Raw genomic sequence first — 25,611 nt, forward strand, 5'->3', positions numbered from 1 at the left:
GGCATAATAGTAGAAAAAATTAAGCATGACTCCTAGTTTTTTTTGTCGGTAAAGAGTTGTAGTGAATGGAGTTGTAGTTTAGCCATTGATTAGAGTTGCCCATTAGTCATCCTAATGGTGACAGATGTCAAATAGCCAGTTGTGATGCAGAGACCTGCATTCACGGGTGAGATCAGGGCCAGAGTTGTGTCAGTATAGAAGTGATATATAAAGTTATGGGAAGTCCAGAATCACCAGGGAATATTTTGTAGGCAGAGAGGCCCTGAGGAGTAACAGTTAATAGGTCAAGTAGGAGACCATGGGGTAACCAATGAGGAGGACCGAAAGAACGGTGTCCCAGATGCTACAGGAACCGAATGTTTAAGGCAGGGTGGAGTAATCAGTTCTTTTTTAAGTTCTTAAAGAGTTGAGTAAGATGAGAACACAATGTTTGTTGGGTTTAGCAATGTGGAGGATACTTGAGATCTTGTTGAGCATTTTTAGAGAAGTGATTCAAAGCACAAATGAATTACCTTCAGCGTCCCCTGCAGGAAACTTTCCTGCCTCTCTCTTTTCCACTTTACCCTGTGGGCTAGAGGACTTCTTCTTCTTCTTCTTCTTCTTCTTCTTCTTCTTTTGAAGTTACATATTAAATTTTTTTTGAAATAATTGTGCATTTACAGGAAGTTACAAAGATGATTCAGAGGGTTTTGTTAGCCTTCACTGGTTTCTCCTGATGGTTACATCTTGTGTAATTCTAGTACAATGTCAAAACCAGTCTTCTTTTTGTTCCAAAGTTCGCAGGCCCTTCTTTGTCACTCCACTACCATATTATAATCTGGTTTTCTGTTTATATTGTATTTTTTCTAGACAGAGCGCCTTGAGCAGAGTTTATCCTTTTTCTTTTTTAATATTTCCTAGCATGGTGCCACTTCATACATATTTGCTGAATTAATGAGTTGAATATTCTTGAATGCTGTTTTTTTGCTTATATCATTTGCTGTTGTGTTCTCTTAGGCAGAAGCAAATGAAGAGCCCAGGTTTCCTGTTTTCCAATCAATCTGCTAACCTCTTCCTGCACCATCTGCCTTCTGTAGCCACTGCCTTGCCTCGACTGAGGATATCTTTGCCCAGAATTACATCACTCCCTCTTTTCTCTGACTCTTTGTCCACCACAACCAAGCCAATTGCCAGTGATTGATTCTGAAGGCTTGTTTAGCTCCATTCCTTTCTTCTTGGACATTTCATTTGTACCCTGTACTTTTTTGGGAGTCATATATGAAAACCTGTGGAAATCCCCTTCTTACCTATTTCAGAAACCCCATCTTTCCCCCACCTCTGAGTTCTTTGGGTGAAGACATCTCTGAATTTACTTCATACAATTTACCATTTTTGAAACTCATTTGCCCTATTGCACACTTAAGTATCTTAGAGACCTAGAAAGTTTGGGTTCTATTTGCCTGGTAGCAGTTGACTATGGCAACTTCAAAAGGGTTCTTTTTAACAACTTCCCCCCACTCCACCCCAACGTAGTTATTTTGCTGCTAGGGCAGCGTGGAAGTGGTTTTATTTTTCCTTCTCTCCTACTTCTATCAGTTTGTTTTCCACTTCATTATCCTCCTGTTGCAACACCCCAATTATACTAGTTGCTGTGGAGATATTAAGTATATTGCTAATGGAGGATTATTCCTTTAGGTGGAGGGGTAGAAGCAAGAGGAGGTTATAAATCTTGTTTTTGTGCAAATGTTTCCTAGTAACAAAAATAATGTTACTAGAGACTGTGGTATATAAATGGCTATATAGGATTTGCTTGTGTTTTTAGAAGGGATTGAATTTCTTAAAGAAAATATTAAGATTCTGATCTTATTTGAGATTAATAACCTATTTTAATACTTTGCTGTTCATTCTTTAAGTCCCTTGAACATAAATTCCCCATATAGACAGAATATTTTCTTGAAGTGATCTTTTAAAATTTATTTTTTAAAAGCTTTTTAAAACTTTACTAGAAGGAGACACATTTTTGAATATTGTTCCATCTGATTTCTATTTCATGGACTCTTGCAGCTTCCCATGGCCTTTATTCTATAATAATTAAGGTGATTGTGTGTCCTGGTTCACGCTAGTCATGGTGTATACCTATTGTCCTAGTGTACTTATTCATTAGTAAGGCTGTCTTTCACTCTCACAACTGGCCAGGTTTGGATGTTAAATTATATAGTCACCCTAATTAAAGACTACATTTAATAGAAAACTGAAGGAGTGAAGTATTTCATATATCTTATTTTAATCCACATAACTTTTATACACATATGCACATACATATGTAATTTTTCACTTTTTTCAACTAAACTTACAGAATCTTGCCCCAATTTCTTGGAACTGCAGAAAGATATATATTTTCTTGTTACTGCTGTAGCGAGTCAAAAGAACTTTTCTTGATAGAACTCTGATTTCCTCATGTTATGTTTTCACTAAGATTCACTGCACTGTAATAGTGCCTGACTTGGCTCCTCCTAACTGGACAAGGGCTGTTTTTGGGTGGTCAGTGTTGTACAAATATTAGCTGTTGTGATTTGAAAAGATCGTATCTCAAGTTTGATTCCCTCCTCCATATACATTTTCACCTCATGTTCACAATAGATTTCTTCTAGACTGTTCATAGCCTCATCTCTGTATTAGCAGCTCAGTTATTGATACACCCAAGGGTAGACTAACAGCCACTGGAGTGAAGAGGAAAGGAAAGATCTTTTAAAACTTGGACACAGTGAGGGGTAAAAAGTTCCATGTTCATATGCAATCTTGCATTTAAAAATATTCACATTCTTTCCCTAACACCTTCCTCTTAATATCAAGTATATTATTGTAAAAACTCTGAAAATCATACTAAAATTTTTATAATTTAATGAAAGATCCTGGAGAAATTTTTGGGCAGGTTATGCTCTAGGGCCAATGGGATCTTGAAGTGATTGTAAAAGTGAGTAAGAGTTAGTGAATTACTAGTATTGGAGGCCATCTTTCAGGGTTAATCTCTAGAAAAGAGTCCTGTTGAACTCTTCAACATGTCAGCAGAATCAAGGTTGGTGAAGGAAAGAGCTTGGTGACAACCAAGCAAGCTCGTATTTTGTGCCAGGCTGAGTGTACTGTTGTAAACAAAACAGATGTGGTCCCTACCATCATGGAGCCTACCACCTAGTGTGGGAGACACCCAATTAAAACAAGGAAATAAGCATATAATTACAAGTTATGGAAGAGGACCAATGGTGCTGGGAAAATAAGAAGAGAGACCCACTTTAGAGAGTGATTAGTAAAAGGCCCCTTTTAGGAAGGAATATTAAAGTTGAGAAGGTGCTGGCCATGTGTAGTTGTTAACCCAAACCAAAACTCAATGAAGTTGGTGATATATCAAGGTGAGACTCATGAAGTAATTTGTTCAGAGTAATTGAACCAACTATTAGCAAACATGAGGCCCTTCTGGGTTCCTCTTGCAGAGTTTCCCCATCTTTTTTTCATTATTAACCCCTGAAGGCACCTTTTTAAGCAAGTTGTTTCTAGTCACTCTTTTTCCCCTGTGAAAATTTTAATGCCTTTGGAAGACTACAAACCTTTTTTTTTTTTTAATATACCTTTCAAGCACCAATCTTTGCCCTTGTTTAGAATGCATGGTCTAGTCGTAGGGCTCATTTTGAGGCAGTCAGAAATTGTCCTTGGATCTTCAGTTGGACTTTAAGTCCCTTGAGGTAGAGACCAACGCTAATTGGGAAAGCTGTAATAATAGATGCTACTTATCATGGTACTTTTTAAAATTTTTTTATTTTTTATGGGTACATTGTAGGTGTATATACTTATGGCCTTTTTTTAAGAGACAGGGTCTCACCATGTTGCCTAGGCTGGAGTACTGTGGTGCAATCACAGCTCACTGCAGCTCAAATAATCCTCCCACCTCAGCCTCCCAAGTAACTGGGACTACCGTGCATGCCACCATGTTCAGCTAAGCTTTTCAACTTTTTTTGTAGAGATAGGGTCTTGCACTGTTGCCCAGGCTGGTCTTGAACTCCTGGGCTCAAGCAGTCCTCCTGCCTTGGCCTCTCAAAATGCTGGAACTTACAGGCATGAGCCACTACGCCTGACCTTTAAAAAAATTTTTTTTTTAATATTCCATGAGGTTGGGAGAGGCAGAATAAAGATGTTGGAAGTAGAGCTTGAAAGTTCTTAGATGGCTTATTAAAGGTAATCGTGTAATACATATTAGGTTGCGAAGAAAGTAGGGAATATATTTGAAATTAGGTAAGAAAGCTGTAGTCTGTATCTTCTTCTCTGTATCTGTGTCTGTGTGTTAAGGTGTGTAGTAGGCTGTTCTTGCATTGCTATAAAGAAATACCTGAGGCTGGCTAAATTATTTCAAAAAGAGGCTTTAATTGGCTCACTGTTCTGCAGACAGTACAAGAAGTGTAATGCCAACATCTGCTTCTGGTGAGGGCCTCAGGAAGCTTACAATCATGGCAGAAGGTGAAGGGGAGCAGGCGTCTCACATGGCTAGAGCAGGAGCAAGAGAGAGAGGGGCGAGGTACCACACACTTTTAAACAACCAGATCTCATGTGAACTCAGAGTGAGAACTTATCACCAAGGGGATGGTGCCAAACCAATTCATGGGGGATCCGCCAGGTTCTACCTCCAACACTGGGGATTACATTTCAACATGAGATTTGGAGGGAACGAACATCTAAATTATATCAAGATGTGTGTGAGTGAGACATTTAGATCAAACTAGTTCTAGTTGTCTGGTAGACAGTCACGGAAACTAGAGTAAGGTGTACACGACTTAATGAGCTGTCTTGTAATTCCCATGTGTGCCTCAAAGAATTTTTGAGGTAGGCTCATTCTATCAGACTTCAACATTTTAAAGGTATTACATCCTTTTATTGTTTCATCAGCCACTAGTGCCAGATAGATCTTACATTTTTTTCAACTCTTTAAATCCTATGGTGTAATCCGAGCTGATTTTCCCCCTTTTAATCTTTTTATTTTGTTTTCCTTCTTAACAAGCAAATTCCCTTTAGTAGGGGCAGGAAAATGATGAAACTACATTCAGAAAGGATGTGATTTATAAATGTTCCTTCTAAATGGTTTAGTAGGAAAGGCAAAAGAAAGGCAATATGTGGTATTAGTCGCTACATTTCATTTCTGTTCTTTTTGCCCCATTTGCACAAGCAGTTGAGTCCCTACTTTGAGATGGCCCTACTTTGCCATCATCACTAAAGAAAACAAGGCCTTCAGTTTGTTTTTAAATGGTGTGCTTGAACCTTCTACTAAAGTGTTATTTGTGAAACAATCTTAGGGTTGGATATAGACTCACTGTTTTTTTTTTTTTTTTAATGAAAACTTTCTCTTCACTTTTTTATATAAGTAATTAGCTATTCTGGCATTCTGAAAATCCTTTGATCCCTTCAACTTAAATATTGACAAAATGCTTAATTTGAATCATGTGTCCCCAAAAATGTTTTTACTTATTTATATGAGAATTGATTATATTCTAAAGAGAATGTGGATTGTGACTTTAAACTTATCCTGAATTTAACAAATTATTAAATGTTTATAAAGCACACATGTTCCTAATAGTTTCTTAATATGGAATTTAGAAGCAGAAGTAGTGGAAGATGTGTGGTCTCAGCTGTGAATTGCCATGGATGTGCTTGTCAACAAAGAGAAGCCAAATAAGCTGAGTGTCATGGCAACAGAGACTGGACGAGGAGCTCTGAGGCCTGGAGTGCTCAAGTCAACCTCCATCCTCTGAGTGCTTTCACCTGAAAAGGCTCAAAGATCTCACATCCTTTGGGTTAGGACTGAAGAGTAAATTTATTATGCAACAGAGTGCTGTGTTATGAAGGGCATTCAGTGTGACCAACCAGGTTCCAAGAAGGCTTGGATGTCTTCTTCCCTGTCCCCTCAAGTCAGAAGCAAGGCAGAGCCCATTGAATTCTAGATGTAATTCACAGAAAACACCAAAAGTTTGTTTGAAATTGAGATGTTTTCATTTAAAATCACAGTATAAAACTTATGTGGAATTTTGAAAATGGCAGAAAATTATTTTTGGGGAACTGGCTGTTATTTCTGCAGTCAGTTTTCTGTCTTATGGTAGAATCTTATTTGTAGATATGCTTCATGTTAACTGTATATTCTTAATCGATGAGTAGTTTCAAGAGGTGATTAAAATACCTCTTTTTGCCAGGCACGGTGGCTCACGCCTGTAATCCCAGCACTTTGAGAGGCCAAGACAAGGTGGATCATGAGGTCAGGAGTTCAAGACTAGCCTGGCCAACACAGTGAAACCCAGTGTCTACTAAAAATACAAAAAAAGTTAGCCAGGCATGGAGGTGGGCACCTGTAGTCCCAGCTACTTGGGAGGTTGAGGCAGGAGAATGGCTTGAACCCGGGAGGTGGAGGTTGCAGTGAGCTGAGATTGGGCCACTGCACTCTAGCCTGGGTGACAGAGTGAGACTCTATCTCAAAAAAAAAAAAAAAAAAAATCCTCTTTTTAAAATCATCTTGCATTTGGCCAGGTTGGGTGGGCATGTAACTAAAGTGTCTAGGAGTGTTTAAAAAAAAGTCAGATGGACATGGTGGCTCACACTTGTAATCCCAGCACTTTGGGAGGCTGAGGCTGAAAGATCACATGAGCCCAGGAATTCAAGACCAGCCTGGGCAATGTAAGGAAAGATAGTCTGTACAAAAAATAAAAATAAAATTAGGTATGGAGGTGCACACCTGTGGTCCCAGCTACTCTACTGGAGAGTCTGAGGTGGGAGGATCACCTGAGCTCAGGAGGTCAAGGCTGCAGTGAGCCGTGATTGCACCACCGCTCCCCAGCCTGAGCAACAGAACGAGATCCTGTCTCCAAAAAAAGTGTCTATTCTCATTAAGACTTAATTTTAGATTCTAAAATGAACCAATTTTAGATTCTAAAATGAACCAATGAAATGACAGTCCATCTCTTCAAAGAGCTCATGTGTAAATGGGATTTAACCAGGTATAGTTAAATACAGATTAATTTTCTTTCAGATGCTAATTGGTGTAGCCTTTGATCTGTCTTAGTTCCTAATGGAGACTGGACCATTTGTTCTCTCTTAAACTGGGGAGATAGTTAATACAAGCTGTGGCAGATGATTGCAGCTCTCCTAGAAAAGAGGCTTGGAAGTCTTCTTCCCTGTCCTCTCAAGTCAGGGGCAAGCCAGAGCCCATACATGCAAGAGCAGTTATGCTGAGCCAGGAAGGGAAACTAATCAGGAAAAATGAGACAAGAGGCTGAATGCCCCAGGCCAGGGAAGAGCCAGTTATAGAAATCCCTAGAGATGGAGTCTTTTGGGCCACAGGATGATGTTGTAGCATCCTGCAAGAGGCATCTGAGGCCTGGATTAGCAGAACCTTCCTTCTCCAAGGCTCTGAGAACAGTCTGGATTTGGTACTGGAAGCAGGAAACAAGAAACAGTGATCATTATATGTTGCAGGAGTAGTAAAGGAGCCCGTGATCTGAAAGGGAGGAAGAGGAGCATGTGGCCATTTAGTGAAAACAGGGTTACTGAGAAGCATTGTGAGGTGTCCTCTGCACCTTCCTCTGTTGTGTGTGGTTTGTACCCCAACATTCTCAACATAATCAGCTGGTCCTCAAGGGTGCTTCACTATTGTGAACCTAATGGGACTCACAAACCAAATAAAGTATAGGATAGCTGTCTCCCCTTGAGAAAAGGTTTTAAACAAGAGAAACCTGGCTTGTAATATGGTTCCTTGAGACAAGCAGCTACTAAACCCTTTAGGGGCAGTATTAAAGTGAATCTTGGGCTACAAGTATGTTCTTAAGGGATGTCCAAAAGATGTCATTTTGGAAGTAAAGCAAGTCTTAGGCATTGTTTCATCAGGGTACAATTTTGCAGATGCACATTAAGGATTTGTGCTAAGCTTCCCTACATGTGCTTGTGTTGCACACTGAATGAGGGATAAAGCGTGTCCTGCCATTTGTTATATAAAGCTTCCCTTTCATCAATATGTATGTTGAATAGGAAAGCTATAGGAGGCAGCAATGGAGTTACAGATCTAAATGTTAATGCCACCAAATGGAATGCTGCCCTGACCACAAATGTTGTTTCATCAACATTAAGCTGCATTTAGAATGCTCTTTACTTTTAGAAGGCTTAAGTGCTTTCGAATTATAAGGTAAATTTAGATCAGTGATTGTATTTGAGCAAATTGTCATTATTCTTAAAGGATCTAACTAGGGGTGGGGAAAGCTGTTTTTGACTAATGTTTGGGTGTTGCTTTGCATCTTAAACCACGTAATTGGAGTATTTCTTGTTTTACTTTGTGAAAACAGATTATTGTTGTCTTAGACATTACTAAGGGTTTATAGCTAATTCTGAGAAAGACTTTTTTGGTAAATTAATAGGCGTTTTTTAAAAAGCAGTTTCAGATTTACAGAAACAATGAGCAGAAAGTACAGAGTTTCCATAAGCTATACCCCTACCCCTCAGTTTCCCACATTAGTGTAGTACGCTTTGTACAGTTAATGAGCCAATATGATATATTATTAACCAAAGTCCATAGAGTTCACTTTTTATATCGTACATTCTATGGGTTTTGAAAAATGTGTAATGACATATAGCTCTCATTGTAGTACTATACAGAGTAGTTTCACTGCCCTAAAAGTCTGTGTTCTGTGTATTCACTCCTCCCCAATCCTCAACCTCTGGCAACCACTCATCTCTTTACTGTCTCCATAGTTTTACATTTTCTAGAATTTCATGTAGTTGGAATCATACAGTATATAGCCTTTTCATGTAGTTAGAATCATACAGTATATAGGCTTCTTTCACTTAGCAGTTTGCATTTAATGTTTCTTCATGTCTTTGTAGTTTGAAATAGCTCATTTCTTTTTAGCACTGAATAATAATACTGCATTATGTGATGTACCATAGTTTGTTTACTCATTCACCTATTGAAGGACCTCTAGGTTGTCTCCAGTTTTAGGCAATTATGAATAAAGTTGCTTAAACATTTGTATGCAGGTTTTTGTGGGAACAGAAGTTTTCAATTCATTTGAGTAAATACCAAGGAGTACTATTGCCTTGTCACATGATAAGACTCTGTTTAGTCTTATAAGAAACTGCCTTACTGTCTACCAAAGTGGGTGGATTATTTTGCATTCCCACCAGCAATGAATGAGAGTTCCTGTTGCTCCACATCCTCACCAGCATTTGGTAGTGTTAGTATGGATTTTAGCTGTTGTGTATGGTTGTAGCTCATTGTTGTTTTAAATTGCAAATCCCTTATTGCATATGATATTGAGCATCTTTTCATATAACTTTTTGTCATCTATATGTCTTGTTTGATGAGGCATCTGTTCAGATATTTTGCCCACCTTTTAATTAGGTTATTTTTCTTGTTGAGTTTTAGGAGCTGTATTTATATTTAGAATGTGTCTTTTATCAGATGTGTGTTTTGCAAATACTTTCTCCTAGTCTATGACTTGTCTTTTTCTTAACAGTGTTTCTTAGGGTAGAAGTTTTTAATTTTAACGGAGTCCAACTTACCCATTTTTTCTTTCTTTCATGCTTTTGATGTTACATCTAACAACCTATTGCCAAGCCTAAGGTCACTTAGATTTTCTCCTGTGTTATCTTATAAATTAGTATCTAGATGCATTTTTTTTTACATGTGGAAGTCGAGTTGTTCAGCACAATTTGTTCAGAGGACTATCCTGAGAAGCAGTACTTTCAACATGCAGAGAAACAGACTGGTTCTCTAAGGGAATGCTTAATTTCTGCTTGAGTTCCTCGTGTTCCCTCTGTAAACCTTTCATGAAGTTTCACAGAATAGAGAGCCGTGTCTACAGGAGGGTCCAATGCGTTGCCTTTCTCCTCAGTTATGTCTGAGAGCACTCCTGTCCAGCAAAACTGACTGCAATGATGAAATGTTCCATAATTTTGCACTGTCCAGTACAGTAGCCACAAGTCACATGTGGCTATTGAGTACTTGAAATGTAGCTAGTGTGACTGAGGAACTGAATTTTAAATTTTAATGAATTTAGATTAAAACTTAAGTAGCCCCATGTACCTTGTAGCTGTTGTATTGGACAGTCCAGCAATAGAAAGTCAGAACAGATTTGAGAGACTGTTAAATCAGTGTCTTTTTCTCCTTCAACAAATACTTGATAATACTTACTATGTACTAGGAGATGTCTGGGTCCTGAGGGTACAGATAAACTGCAAATTGTGGTTGAGTTCACTGTGGTCCACAGAATTAAAGTGACTTTTTAAAGATCACAATTGACTTTTTAAAGATTACAATGTCAGAGTCCAGATTAAAACCAGATCTCCTAATTGTAATAAATAGTTTTTGCCCATGGTCTTTTCCCCAGAAAGCCCCTTGGCTTGTTTTCATCATATTTCCCTCTGCTCTCAATTAGAGGGTAGCTCACAAACTACATTATTCCATTATTATTACATTATTACAATTTAGCCAAAGTACCATGAAAAACAAAGTGAAAAATGAGTGTGTGTATCCCCACTGGAAAGAATACACGTGTGATATAGTTTGGATGTGTGTCCCCACCCAAATATCATGTTGAATTATAATCCCCAGTATTGGATGTGGGGCCTGCAGGGAGGTGATTAGATCATGGTGGTGGGTTTCTCATGAATGATTTAGTACCATCTTCTTGGTACTGTTCTCACAATAGTGAGTTCTCAGAAGATCTGGTCATTTAAAAGTATATGGCATCTCTCCTCTCACTGTCTCTTGCTCCTGCTCTGGCCATGTGATGTGCTTGCTCTTCCTTTACCTTCCACCATGATTATAAGTTTCCTGAGGCTTCCTGAGAAGCCAAGCAGATGCCAGCCTCATGCTTCCTATAAAGCCTGCAGAACTGCAATTAAACCTCTTTTCTTTATAAATTACCCAGTCTCAGGTATTTCTTTATAGCAGTGCAAGAATGGTTTAAGACAATGTGGTTACATTTCCCTTATACTTTTTTGTTTGTTTAGAAATGTGATGGAAAACTGGTATTGTTTACTATCTCTAAACCTTTTTGGAAAGATAAGAATTGTTCTTTACTTTTGCCTATAGCAAGCTTTAGACTCTTTATGGAGGTAAGGGAAAACCTCAGAGGTTCTCTTTCTGTGTGCTAAACCCCATCCTTCTCTTGAAGGCGCCATATTCTGAGATCAAGGGGCATCCAGGGTACCTAGCCCAAGAAGAGTGGTGTGATCACTGAAAATGACATTAGTAAGATTTACTCCTTTCACTTTCCCTTCCTATAGTACCTGAGGTGTAGCCTCTGACCTTGCATGACTTAGAAGTCTGAGGTAAAAGCATGTGGCTGACCTATTTACGTGGTCAGCATCACCATCCCATTTTGTGACAGCCCATTAGAGCTTGGGTGGTTTCTGAGGTTTCACTGGCAGGTCCTCTGATTCCCACCTTGATGCTCATCCAAATGCATTCATCTTCCCAGCTTCTGGGGGCTTTGCTTTATTTTCCTTTATGTTGCTCAAGATTCAGTTGTAAAACCTTCTACGAGTGTACCCCTCATTTCACTTTCTTCTTCTCTTGCTCCAGTGATTCCTGGTACTTTAATACTCTCTTTCATATGGACACCACCAAATAACTCCTTGGCATCCTGAATATTTAATTTCTTAACTCCTGTTTTGTTCTCTCTGCATGTCATCCTGCCTCTAAGACTTAAAGGAAGACTTGAAAAAACTTTGCTTTGCGAAATAGGGGTTTATGTAAATATGCTAATACGCAACTTGCTTTCTGATTGCTTGGAAGGAATATTGGAAGCCTGCAGGGTGTGGAAGTCTATGGTGCATGCCATGCTCATGGTACACCTGGTGGAAGTCTTTGTAAGAGTTATGACAAGTACAAATCATTCATCTTTCAAACAAGTTTCTCACAAGAGAAGCAAACTGCTGGTAACTACAGAGGAGGCTAGAGTAAGCAACCTCTTAGAAATCTTAAGAACAAGGACAACAACAGATTAGGAGAGAGGAAAATAAAAACTAGAGGACATGGATTGCCAACCAGGTAATCCAAGTAATTACCATCCAGTCAACGAGAGATTTGGATGGCTAGAAAGCTGAAGGGCACTGCCTAACCTGGATAGTTAACATAAACTTAGCTCTGGCTAAATTACTCAGGTATAGCCATTCTGCTCAGTCTGTTAACCTACTCAGGTGTATATTCTACAGGATCCTTACAGTTTTGATAATAACGCTTCTGTATATCCTGATGAGTTTTCTGCCTCCCAGCAAATATCCTCTCTCCCTGAGCAAGAGGGCAACTTCTCTATAATAACCCCCTCCCAAATTTGCTTCTATCTTAATTCACATTTATGAATTAAGTTTCTTGTTTTATTTTTACTTTTGGTTTCATTTATATTTCAAAGACAGGATTTTATTTGAGCATGAGTAGTAATCATAGTAAATATGTACATTTTCCTTTCTTTTTATCAACTATGTAATTAGGCTATATTTAACTGGAGAGGCTGACCTGTTTGCTACTTGGTGGTATATCACCACAAATGGCATCTTGCTAAAAGGAAAACTTTTAAGATTCCAGACTGAATGTCTTTATTTGCTTGCCCCACACACAAGACTGATCAAAATGAAAAATGAGGTGTACCGTTTTTATCCTCAGAGCATAATGATATGAAACAATGTGCTTGTCATAATAATTTTTTTTTTTTTTTGAGATGGAGTCTCACTTTGTCGCCCAGGCTGGAGTGCAGTGGCGCGATCTCGGCTCGCTGCAAGCTCCGCCTCCTGAGTTCACTGCATTCTCCTGCCTCAGCCTCCCGAGCAGCTGGGACTACAGGTGCCTGCCATCACTTACACCCAGCTAAATTTTTTTTGTATTTTTAGTAGAGGCGGGGTTTCACCATGTTAGCCAGGATGGTCTGGATCTCCTGACCTCGTGATCCACCCGCCTCAGCCTCCCAAGTCATAATAATTTTTTAAAAGAGAATGTGACTATGGTAGCTATTTGGAAATGTGTTTTGGGAGTTTTTGTGTCATCTTTTCTCTTTAACTTTCTAATTATAGTAGCAACTCATGTTTATCTTAGGAAAGGTTATGCCTGGCTAAGCAAAAGAAAAATTTAAGTCATCTATAAATCTATTATCTGTTAGCATTTTGCATTATCTTTCCAGTCACGTTTATATTTACACATGCAACTTGTAGAAACAGGAGAAATAGGATCATACACATATGATTGTTTTATACCCATGAATATATAATGCACCTCTTATCATTCCCCACTAACTGTGATAGGAGCATTTCATTATTCCATTGTATCTGCCCACCATGTTGTTTTTAACAGTCCCTTATTATTGGACACTTGTTTCTCATTTTTTTTATTGTTACTGGCAATGTCATGGTTAATAGGCTCGGAGCTCATCTTTGTTCACATTCTTAGGAGGTTTATAGAATATATGCAACATATTTTACAATAGCCCTGGAAAGCAGAGTAATAATTTTATGTTGGTATTTTAAAGAGCCAATTTAATATGTTGAAAAATGGTATCTCACTTCTTTGAGTTTCTTTTCTCACTAGTAAGGTTAAACACTTTCTCACTTTAAATGTTAAAGTATAAGAGTTTATTTTCTTTTATTGCAGAAGGTTTGAAGGCATTTGTTTAAAATTATTTAATTTTCACTGTTATGATACTATATGACCTTCTTGTCATTGCTCATGACTTTAACCTTAGGAGGTTAATCATTTGGATATAACAACTTTGTGTCATGAAAGAAAGAACAAGATTGCCAATTGTCTGGGCCATGGAAGACCTAACAGAAACTGTAGAAAGCAGAGCTTATGAGACAGAACTTTTTAATAGGTGTGTCAGCCTTTCTGGGCTTAAAAAAAAAAGTCCTGTTTCTTGGATATTTTATTTCGGTCTGCACTGGGCAGAGAGAAGTACAGAGTGGCCTTTCAATATATTTTAAATTTAACAGGCTATAATTAGAAAACACTATTTGAGCTCTTATAATAAACTTTCACTCTGAAAGTACTCATCTAAATTAGTGGGTCATTCCTCCCCACTCCTTTTCTCCCTCCCCCTCAGTCACATCTGCCATAGCCATGTCCATGGACTCTGCTTCTGTAAGTTCAAACTTGTGGGTCACTGTTTCATAATATTAAATGATATTAGTGGGGCTTACTCCCTCCCCTTATGAGATTACTTCAGTGACTTCCTTATCTTGAGAGGAACTGACATGTGATTCTTTAGGAACACAGCTTATCTTATAAAGTGGGAGTTAGTCAGTGAACAAATATTTATAACCCTCCATTCTGTGCCAGAAAGACAGCAGAGAATCTGACACATGTGATCCCTTCCCTCACAGAGCTTGCAGTCTCACTGGAAAGAGACAAGTAAATCTCTACAAATAATTGACCAAAGTTACAGTTAGTAAACTGTTAAGTCAGAGAAAAAGTAGAAAGTAACGTGCAGCAAGGGAAAGGAAACCAAATGCGGTCTGGAAGGGTCAAAAAAGGCTTCTCCAAGAATGCACAGGAGTTAGTTATAAATGCCATCTCTTGCTCTCCTTCCTTGCAGAATGCTACATTTAGTGTACGTGAACCGCAAGGGAATTAATCTATTTTCTGTTCTCTTTAGCAATACTCCATAGGTATGCAAATGAAAATACATTGCTATAGTTGATTAATAAGATTATTACCATTTTATCTGAAGAAAACATTGTTAAATAATTAGCCTTAAGAACAACATACTTTGCCAGATGGAATGAAAACGGCTGATAAATCACTGGGACATCAGCTTAGTCACAGGACTGTGTAATAGCTGTGGAAATTCAACTTTATCGTGTCTTCCGTGTACAATATGGGACTATCTGAAGGAACATGGGTCGTTTTCTAGCTAAGGTTTGCACCGTGTAACTAGCCTTTTGAAGAAAAGTTATCTAGTGTCCAATTTATAGTAAAACATGGCTTAAGCATAATAGCTTTTGTAATTCATAAAAGTTCTGTGTTTAACTGTTAGGTGGAGCCTGAGATGACTATGACTAATAGGAATATTCTTCCAAGTTGTTTAATCCCCTGAGATGATTATGGCTGTTCTTTAGCCAGATAATGACTCTGAAGTCCATTAAACTTAAAAACAGATGCTTCTAGGGTGAGTTGCTTTTCAATGCATCAGGTTACTTAGTGTTTTTATGTGGCTATATTTTGGCCATCTCCTAATGTTGGAGAGTTTGTTTCAGAGATCTGGAACTGTCTCCTCCTCAGCTCTGGTTATCAGAAGCATGACAGAGGGAAATGGAAGTAAAAGATGGATTGGAGATTTCTGGTGCAGTTGTGAGCCAATCATCAGAGCTGTATATTTGTATCACATTGCCTTGTCTTCCTACTACAGAAATTGTAGAGAGTTATGCCTTGGGATTTATTGAGAAACAGTGGAAAAACTATCAAGTGATGTCATATGGCGGTCTTCCCTGGTCTGCAGTATTGCTCATTGCCTCTTGTGTACAGACCATATTAAAGCTAAGTGTCAAATGCTTTCTTTTTCCTCCTGAGGAACAAAATATGGTTCCCACTCACCTTTCTCCTAACACATATGGAGAAACATGCATTTTCTCTCTTTCTCTGAGTTTGGAAAATTTTTTCCCCTCTAGCTACAAAAGAGTTGAGAGCCAAATATGCAGCACAGTTTTAGTCATTTTGCAAGACTTAACTAGTATACTCTGTTTTAATCATTTAACAAATACGTGTAATGCTTACTATATACCAGGTGCTCTTTCTGATGTCTTTATTAGTATTAACTCCTTTGGTTCTTTTTTTTTCTCCATTTATTTCTGCTTTGATCTTTATTATTTCCTTCTACTAATTTTGGATTTGTTCTTTTCTAGTTCCTTGAGGTACACCATTAGGTTATTTATTTGGAGTCTTTCTATGTTTTCGATGTAGGCATATGGTGCTATAAAATTCCCTCAGTACTGCTTTTGCTGTATCTGATAGGTTCTGGTATGTTGTGTTTCCATTTTCATTTATTTCAAGAAATGTTTAAATTTCCTTCTTAATTTCTTTGTTGATTGTTCAGGAGCATTTTGCTTAATTTCCATACATTTGCACAGTTTCCAAAGTTCTTCTTGTTATTGATTTTTAGTTTTATTCCATTGGATTCAGAAAAGACGCTTGGATATAATAGTGACTTTTTTGAATTTGAGGAGACTTGTTTTGTGGTCTAAGATATGGTCTGTTCTGGAGAATGTTCCATGTGCTGCTGAGAAGAATGTGTATTGTATAGCCGTTGGATGAAATATTGTGTAAATGTCTGTTAGTAGGTCCATTTGGTCTAGAGTATAGTTTCATTCCAATGTTTTTTACTGATTTTCTGTGTGGTTGATCTGTCCATTGCCAAAAGTGTGGTGTTGAAGTCCTCTACTATTATTGTTTTGCAATCTGTCTCTCCCTTTAGATCTATTTTTGTTTTTATATAACCTTTGATTCTTTTAAGGACCTTGTTAAGTTAGTACTATTTATAGATGAGGGAACTAAGGCTCAGGGAAATTAAGTATCGTGCCTGGAACCATAATACTTAATCGTGGAGTCATGCTAAGTGTGGAGTCGGCCTTCAGAATCCTTGCTCATAAACGTCAAGCTTTGCTGTCTCTGCAGTGATTTGCTACCGGGAGCAGGTAGAACAATATTCAGTCCCAGGAGATAGCATTCCCTCTTCCACTACACCTTGTGATCAAGAACCCCTCTCTATATTTACCTGCCTCTGTGATTCTACATTAATCGTCTCACAGTAGTATTTTGCTGCTGTTGTTATATAATTTACTTTATTCTTTTGTGAAATTATACATTCTACATATACTTTAAAATAAATCATGAACTTATAAGATACTATTTAAAATGAATGTAGTCTTAATGTAACACCATGTTAAGATGTATACAGAAAGGAATTTTGGAGTAGTAAGCTTGAATTTGTTTTGCATTTCCAGTATCTACCCTTTTGCATATTCTCCTTTTTGACAAGGGCACACATTTTCAGTTTGACTAGATGAAAAGTGCTAGGTTTGGCTATGTAACTGAATAAAATCTATAAGCTGACCATATTAGAAATATCATTAATACCATGCTCTAAACAATTGTAATTGTCCACAGACTTCAGTTAGAGTGCAAAAGCAGCTATCTGCTTTAATTTTATTTGCGTGGAGTGAGTGGGGGTGGTAGGTGGAGTTGAGAGAGGGTAATAACCGGAGAAGGGTTCCAAGTGAAACGAGAAAAACATCCTCCAAGGATAAGGTGATCTTTCCAGAGGGTAAACATGTCCCACGGAGAGTGTAGTGTACAGTATCTGAAGTGTAAAACTAAACTGCTTGTCCCTTTTAATGGGGTCTAGCAATGCTTACTGGAATATAGCATTTTTGGGCCAGTTGAAGTTTATTTCATCTGTTCACAGCATTTCAGATATTCTTTTGTTCTTTTATTTTTACAACAGTTTCACTGAGATATAATTCACATACCATAAAACTGGCCTTTTTAAAGTGTACAAATCAGTAGTTTTTGGTATATTCAGAGTTATGCCGTCAACCCCACTATTTAATTCTAGAATATTTACAGCACTCCAAAAAGAAACCCTATACCCATTAGCATTCACTTTCCATTCTCTTCTTCCCCTAGCCCTTGGCAACCACAAATCTTTCTGTCTTTATGGATTTGCCTATTCTGCACATTTCATATAAATGGGATCATATAACATGTGGTCTTTGTGACTGGCTTCTTTCACTTAGAATAATGTCAGGATTCATTCGTGCTACAGTGTGTATCACTGCTTTATTCCTTTCCATTGCCCAATAATATTATATGGGTTTGCCACATTTTGTTTATCCATTTAATAGTTGATGGACATTTGGGTTTTTTCCACTTTGGGGCCATTATGAATAATGCTGTTATGAATATTTGTGTACAGTTTTTGCTCGGACTGCTGTTTTCATTTTTTTTGGGTATATACCTAAGAGTGACACAATTGTTCTTGAGTTTCTTCCAAGAGTTGAGTATTTTTGATTAAGATGGGATCTCAACTAAAAATCAATTTCTGGTTGCAGATGAGTGTACATCCTGCAGTTGTTAAACAGATTTTAATGAAATTTGTTAGGTAGTTAAAAGATATATATATATATATGCTACCAAATCATATACATATATGCACTGTTGGGTAGTCTCAGGTTGTATTCTTTGGATATTCATATTGTGGTTCTACGAACTGCAGACCTCTGGCCAGTAGCCTATATTTTGCTTCCATCCACGAGGCAAATTTCAACTAAAAAATCCATTGAAAGACTGCAGCAACTGTATGTATTTCAAAGGAAATCTTCCACCATTTAGTAGAAGGTGACAGATTATGCACAGGACATCAACCTAAGTTTCTGTGACACTTAGTTTGCCCTTTATGTACATAGTCCTTCTACTGTCCTATAAAGCCCTCTGCACTCCTCTTCCCTTGTCTATGCCTAGTTCACAATACTCCCACCATGCTTTCCATTCTTTTTAAACCTTCCTTGCTCATTCTTGCCTCAGGGCCTTTGGGCCAGCTGTTCCCTCTGCCTGGCTTACTCTTCTTTTGTAGCTACCCCGCCCCCCTCAATCCCCAACCCTTATTAAGTCTTAAATATCCCCTCAGAAAGGCTTCCCTGACTGCTTGCTCTACATCAACCACATCAGCCTTGCCCTGACTCTGACTGACTTTTTTGAGTGGCATTGACTGGTCTTCTTGTTTATCTGTGTGTTCCCGTGTTAGAACGTGAACATCAGCAGGTAAGGGAATCTGCCTGCCTGCCCTGCTCCAACTTTAAATAGGGGCTGGCAGGTGTTAAATATTAGTGGAATGAATGGCTGAGTTGCTTTTCTTGACCTGAAATGTCAGTACCTGTTAGAGCCAGTGTTTTCCTGGCAACTCTCCTAGAGGGCCAGTATCGGAGAGCTCTAGGAGGGTAGCATCAGAGGGCTCTTCATTTCACCTCCACCCCCAGAAAACTAGCAAAACATAGCAACAAAGCCTCATTCTTATTTAATCTCTGACTTTTTCTTCCCCTAGAGCTGCATCCTGTGGCCCTATAACACTCTTCTCCAAAAGGACCTTCCAGAGACTGGGAGTGTTGACTGCTGCAAGGACCAAGGTGGGAATTTCTGTGCTACCATCTGGAAACAGTAGGTTTGGTGCTTCCTGCTGCTATAGCATGAGTCTAACTTATATCAGCTGAGGGTTGGCTGTCTATCAGTTATCCTGCAGCTTTGCTGCTATCTTCCCTTCTCTGGTTAAGACATTCATAAATGTCTTAACTCTGAGAATTTTTATTTCATCCTCAGGAGAGTCTTAAATTTCAGGTTCTTTCAGGTGAATGGATGTTTTCTCAGTCTTGGATTGCCGTTTTAAATGACAGCCAGAGAAACAGAGGTAACCCCATAACTTCCTAACCTGTTTGCATTATTGCCAAAAGAGAGCACTCGATTAACTGTCTCAACCATGCCTTAAGAAAACAGAAAATCTTCAAAGAAATATCAGTCAGCCATGCACCTTTTAGCAACAGTACAGAAATTACTAGCAAAGTTATTCTGTTTTTATAGTTATCTAAACCAAAATTAAAGAGCTGTGGCAGTTATACCCATTCTATGCCCACTGAGGAAGAAGAGGTTTTGCTTGTGTGGTTGAAGCAGTACAACTCGATTCACTGCCTAGAGTACTTGGAATTTTATTTCAAGTATAATTTTATTCTTAAAAATAAAAATAGTTGCATTTTTTAGTGCAAAAGATTTCCCTTTTCTTGCTATATCTCTGGGCATCTTAAGACTAGGGTTCATTTGACCCTGATGATAGCTGTTTTGGTTTTTTTACGTTTTATCATTACTGTTTATTGTGGTGTTTGCCTAAAAAGATTTCTACCCTAAGATAGACACCAGGACCATGTAATCCGAAATTATTTAAAATAAATATTTGTGGGTAGTTAATATTATTCAGCACAGTATTCTATAACATTATTTGTCGTCTGTGAAATTCACAATAATTCTAGGAATGTTGCTAAGGTTAGAATGCCTACTTTGAGCTGGTACTAAGAATGGCAGCTATTTCTAAATATTTGACACCATTTTGATATCTTTCCCTTTGTCTGGTGGTGTCTGTTTCATTGAAGCTGAGTGAAGAAAAGAATTCATTTATTCAACAAATACTTACTGAACGCTTTCTGTGTGCCAGGCATTCTTGTCAGTGTTGCGAATGAGGCAGTGAACAAAACAAAATCCTTTCATGAGCTTTAAAAAAAGCTCTTGAATATCCTCAGCCAACAAACCAGAGCAGGGAAGCACAGAGGACTCGCCTCGCTCTCAGGTATTCTGGGGAAACCCCCTTCAGGATGGCAGATGGACACAAGCAGGAAAGGAGAGAGTGGAACCCTGCTTTGGAAAATAAAGTAGTCTTATGTTCTAATTTAATCACTGCAGACTTTTAGAAGCGTGTTAAAATAATAAACCAAAAAAAGGTGCTAGGTTGATATAACTTGGGCTTGAAAAATAAAGGATTACTGTTTTTTTTTTCTTTGCAATGTCCCACACACTTGATTTAAGGATTACTTTTTAAGTATACCATTTTCATACATTTCACATTCACAGAGTCCGCCCAAATTCTGCCTCCACCATCTTCTCAGCCTCTGTCAATGTCTAATGCATCCTTCCAGAATTTCTTTATGCATAAATAAGCAAATAGGAATATTCCTATTTGCCCCCTTCATAATGTAAAAGATAGCATACTATATTTCTCTGCAATGTATGTTTTTTTTCCCTTACAATATATGTAGGAGGACTTAATAAGCGAGTACTAAGACACTTTCCTCATTCTTTTTTTAAAGCAGTTACAGAATAACAGAGTCCATTTATGGATGTTCCACAGTTAAAATAGTGATCTATTGATGGACAACATTTGGGTTGTGGCCAATTGTTTGCTCTTAACCAATACTGCAGTAAGTAAATGTTATGTAGGTTATTTTGCATGTAGACAATATATCTATATAAACTTGTAAAGTAGAATTGCAGGTCATAAGGTATATGTGTAATTTTAATAGATATCATTAAATTGCCTCTCTGAGAGGAAGGTTTTCTTTTTTTTTTTGTTTTGGAGACGGAGCCTCTCTCTGTTGCCCAGGCTGGAGTGCAATGGTGCAATCTCGGCTCACTGCAATCTCCACCTCCTGGGTTCAAGCAATTCTCCTGCCTCAGCCTCCTGAGTAGCTGGGATTACAGGCACCCACCACTGCGCCCAGCTAATTTTTGTATTTTTAGTCGAGACGGGGTTTCGCCGTGTTGGCCAGGCTGGTTTCGAACTCCTGACCTCAGGTGATCCACCTGCCTCGGCCTCCCAAAGTGGTGGGATTACAGGCATGAGCCACTGCACCTGGCCAACGTTTTCTTATTACATGTCTACTAGAAACTTGTGAGAGTACCTGCTGTCATCAGTGTCTGGATATTTTGCCAATTCTCATAGCTTAAATGTCAGACTGGGTTGCATGCCTTGGCAATGTGTTCTTATAGCATCCTGAACTTTCAATTATCTAAACATTTATCTCCCTGTGTGATGATGATTTGTTTGTTTCTCCAACCAGACTGCAAGCTTTGTGAGGCCAGGGACTAGGTCGGTCTCTTTCACCTGGCCATAACAGACATTCACATATCTAATGAAATTTAAATAAATTTTCAAAAGATGAGACAATTAGTGGTAATTTAGCTCTCAGGGTATACAAATGCAGTAAACTGGCTTGCTGTCATAGATGGGGCTCTACTGCTATTTAATTATTAGAAATCTTCAGTTTCAGCATGGGAACAAACATTCTTCTTTTATGTTACTGAAATTTATATTAAGCAGGTAGTCAGCAACAAATTCATGAGGTTAAATCCTCAGTTATCTGCTGGCAATTTGATTTCCCAAGACCTAAATTCGATTTTGGGAATCTGAAGAAATGAGCTTTCTACTTCTGGTTATGTGCATGAGCCAAAACATTTTACAGGGCTTCAGGAGGTCCACCTATCAAGTACGAACCCCAAATTAGAAAACTTGCTTGAGAGACGTGGTTAAGGACTTTGAAATATTTTGGAGAGTGATTCAACCCCCTTATTTCTTGCCACTAGTAATTGCAGCCTACAGTTAGCCAGTTCTAGATAATGAGGGTACTCTTTTCTTAAATGTTATGGACTTTGGTGGAATTCAAGCATTTTTTAATATGGAAAGATTTTTTTCCTTAAATATGCCTTTCAAAAAGAAAAATATTTTGGAGGAGATAAAGGATTAACATGTTTAAGTTGAAAATCTTTGCTAAGTAAACTCATATACCCATTTTATAGTTGTTAAAAAAGTGAAGTAATTCATATGTATTTGATTTTTAATAGTTCTTATGAATATCAGGCATACTGAAACCCCAAGGTTAGGATGAATATTATTTGATGAAAGGAAGAAAAAATAAAATTTTCTAAACAATTTTTGTATTCTCCTGTTCATAAACATTTAATAAATCTAGAACTCAGGACTGTCCCACTAAGATTAGGAGTAACATTTAAGCACACCCTTACATCTTATTTTCTTGTTTCTATAGCAGGCATGTCCTCTGACAAGAAGAGCAAAAACGAAAGAAACAACAACAGAAACCCCAGTATTGGGGCGGTGGTGGGGCAGCTTTTCTAAAACCACTTTTCTTTCTGAATATTTAACGCATAGAAATGACTGGGAAAGTAGTGGAGACATAAAATAATAGAGGAAAAGCCATAACTGTTGGAGAATGTATATGGAATGCAAGCCCAGAGGGTTTTGTTCTAGATTTTTGGCTCCTAGAGTAACCCAGGCACACATGCTAACTTAAATTTGAAGATGAAGGTTAGTAAAGTGACTTTAGGCCAGCTTTGCTATATATTTGTATTCATGACGGTATTGGAGGGTGAACCTCCTTGATTCCGAAGCTACTTATATTGTGGTAATCGATTCTTGTTATCAAAAAAAGGGACAGATATGCGAATATGTGAGAGAACTAATTCATTTAGGGATGACAAGTAATTTCCATGATACTGTATAACTCCTTTTCCTTTTATATGTAAGAACCCTGTAATTAGCTTTGTCTTTAAAGTTTTTTTTCAAAACTCTATAGGAAAAATAATAGCCTGTATTTCAGCTACAAAGGATCTGTTTATTCTGTGTACAGCATAGTGCCTTTTGAACGCTCCTGACTTAAAGAGAATGACTGAAGGAGCCTCTACCAACAGTGAGAAAGTGGGAAAGAACACTGTCAAGTGTAAGCACTAAATCAGCAGTCTAGTGTTGGGAGGACGTCGTACTGAATAGATATCTGCCTTGTATCCGACTGTACCTGTGCCTGAGTTGTCCTCATCCTGCCAAACACAAACAAGTTGCTAGGCAACAGGAGTGATTCAGATGCTCTGAACACCTCACTGAATGAAATGTCTAACCACGACGTTTCCAGGAAATGCTTCCTCTACAAGTCCCTGGGCAGCCTGATAAACATTTGCATGTGCCCTGAGGTCAAGTGACCTACAGCTTCTCGCTTGTCTGTTATAAGGTGGGGCCAGCTAATGTTTGGAAGAATGCCGCCTTACTGGGCAAACATGGATAGTTTTCATGCTCCTACATGGTAACTGTGAGGAGGAAGAGTTGGGGACGGGACTGGGAGAGGTGCAGTTTCTCCCCAGAAGAACTCACCAGGATGGAAATCCATTGCCCTTAAATCACATCTCCAATTGTAAAAATAGCCCAAGATCCCGGAAAATCACAACATAGCATGGTACCAGGAGCCTGGACTCAGATGCGTTCAAATTCTACCTCTGTCACTTGTTACATTTCTAACTTCATACCTCAGATAGGGGTGGTAATGGTGACTACCCTATACAGTAGTTGTGTGTATTAATGTTAGTATTTGGAGAACACTAGAACTAGCATCTGTCATAAACTCTGGGAAAGCATTAGCTTGCTCGCCATGCTCTAGACAGCTCCTTGAGAGGTGGGGGCTGAATTGTGAAGGAATGAAGAAAAAGAGAAGTGAGGTCTTTTCCAAGGATGTATTTATTCTTTTATGATTTTAAGGACTGCAATCATAGAAATGTTAACCATAAAATCATTTAAGAAAGCTCTTCAAGGTCTTTCAGCACTGCATACTTTGATAATTATGTATCAAAAAATGACCTCAGGGTTATGCAGCGGAAAGGCCATGCAATCATGGAGCATTGCTTTAGGGCTTCCGGTGGATATGTAATGCTCTGAAGCTAGATATGGGTTTTGGCTTTACTGTTTTTTCCTTCTGTTATATTCCCCTTTTTATATAAGATATAATAAAAATGCAATCACAAAAAGCAAACCACAGTAAGTCAGATGAAATGTTTGGGCTCTGTGACAGATATGGAACCCATAATTATACAGACATATTAGTGACTCATTTAGGAAAAGAAAGGTACCTGAAGCTCTCTGGGAAAGGGTAGGATAATTCTGGTGTCTTTGAGTGTGTGGGCTGCCACATTCATTCAACTGCTATTCTAGGGCTGGGCTGCAGGTTCTTGGCTAGTGGCCAGGAACACCAACACAAACAGGACATGGACTCTGTCCTTGCAGCTCATAACCAGCAGAAGAGATAGCCTTGTGTTAAGCAGTGAGCTTTAAAACCCTGTGTTGGGCTGAAGAGATGTGTAGGAGCATAGGTATGGGGAGAAAGCCAATGGCATTCAATCTCAATCTGATCTTTAAGAGTTCTAATTTCGCTTGAATTTATTTTTGGAAGGGAAATCAGAATGTTAGAGAATTGTGTTGGGAATGTGTCACCACATGCCAGGCTAGTGGCTCTGCAGTCCCTGAGCAATGTTTTGTAGTAGTGACTAAACCCTGCTCTGAGAAAGTGGTGACATTAGGAGATGCAACGGAGAGTAAAAGTAGTTGGAACCTTTCTTCCTGAACTTGCAGAGTCTCTCTCTCTGGTTCTGTCTTTGCTGACTGAGAGATGGTGGTGTTTCCCAAGGAAGTAGTTGGCCTGAAAGTCAAAAGGATGAAAAGGATTGGGGAGTGACTCTCAGAGTTGCCTCAAAAGCCAGTCATAATAGTTAATTTTGAATTAGGTAGAAACTCTGGTCAGTTGTACAATATAAGTACGTGATGTTTTATTCAATAGCTATAAAGATTTCCTTTAAAATATGTGTTTTTAATTGACAAAAATTGTATATATTAAGGTGTATAACATGATATAATGATTTATTTATTGCCAAAATAATGGCCTAGTGACTTAAGGTTAACTTTTCAATCTCTATAGAAAGTAAAGGAGAAAGCCCGTTGAACTGTAAAATTTTCCAGCTTTCCTTGAAGTCACAATATATAAAGTGCTTCATTGAATTTAATGTTGAAGGTAGGATCCCTGTTTTATATGCAGTCTTATGCCTTGAATAACTTTCTATAAGTGTATGTTTGTTTGGGGAAAATGCATTTAAGTTTGGTTTATTTTATAAAGAGCCCAGAGGTTTTTCTATTTATTTACATGAATTTAGGTTCTCCATCTTTCATCAGGTATCTTTCTGTTACTTGGTGGAAAACTGTATTA

The 25,611-nt window shown here is 38.2% G+C and overlaps 1 protein-coding gene and 1 long non-coding RNA gene across 6 annotated transcripts in view; one reads left to right on the plus strand and one right to left on the minus strand.

Moving 5' to 3' along the window:
• Window positions 1–25,611, plus strand: part of SGMS2 (sphingomyelin synthase 2) — a 97,020-nt gene that overhangs the window by 14,557 nt on the left and 56,852 nt on the right. For 2 of the 5 annotated variants that reach the window (XM_063663964.1, XM_063663963.1), the window contains exon 2: window positions 19,083–19,195. The gene's annotated coding sequence lies outside the window, so the exon portion shown is untranslated. Of the gene's footprint in view, window positions 1–19,082; window positions 19,196–20,886; window positions 20,998–25,611 lie in introns of those variants that run through there. The other 3 variants (XM_054486665.2, XM_054486667.2, XM_063663965.1) reach the window with 2 other exon arrangements.
• LOC129035801 (uncharacterized) overlaps window positions 24,766–25,611 on the minus strand; it is a 35,676-nt gene continuing 34,830 nt past the window's right edge. Inside the window, exon 3 of the long non-coding RNA XR_008502334.2 lies at window positions 24,766–25,050. This is a non-coding gene — a long non-coding RNA (uncharacterized LOC129035801). The remainder of the gene's footprint in view (window positions 25,051–25,611) is intronic.

This window comes from Pongo pygmaeus, chromosome 3 (assembly GCF_028885625.2).
Source record: "Pongo pygmaeus isolate AG05252 chromosome 3, NHGRI_mPonPyg2-v2.0_pri, whole genome shotgun sequence".
In the NCBI taxonomy this organism is placed as follows: domain Eukaryota; kingdom Metazoa; phylum Chordata; class Mammalia; order Primates; family Hominidae; genus Pongo; species Pongo pygmaeus.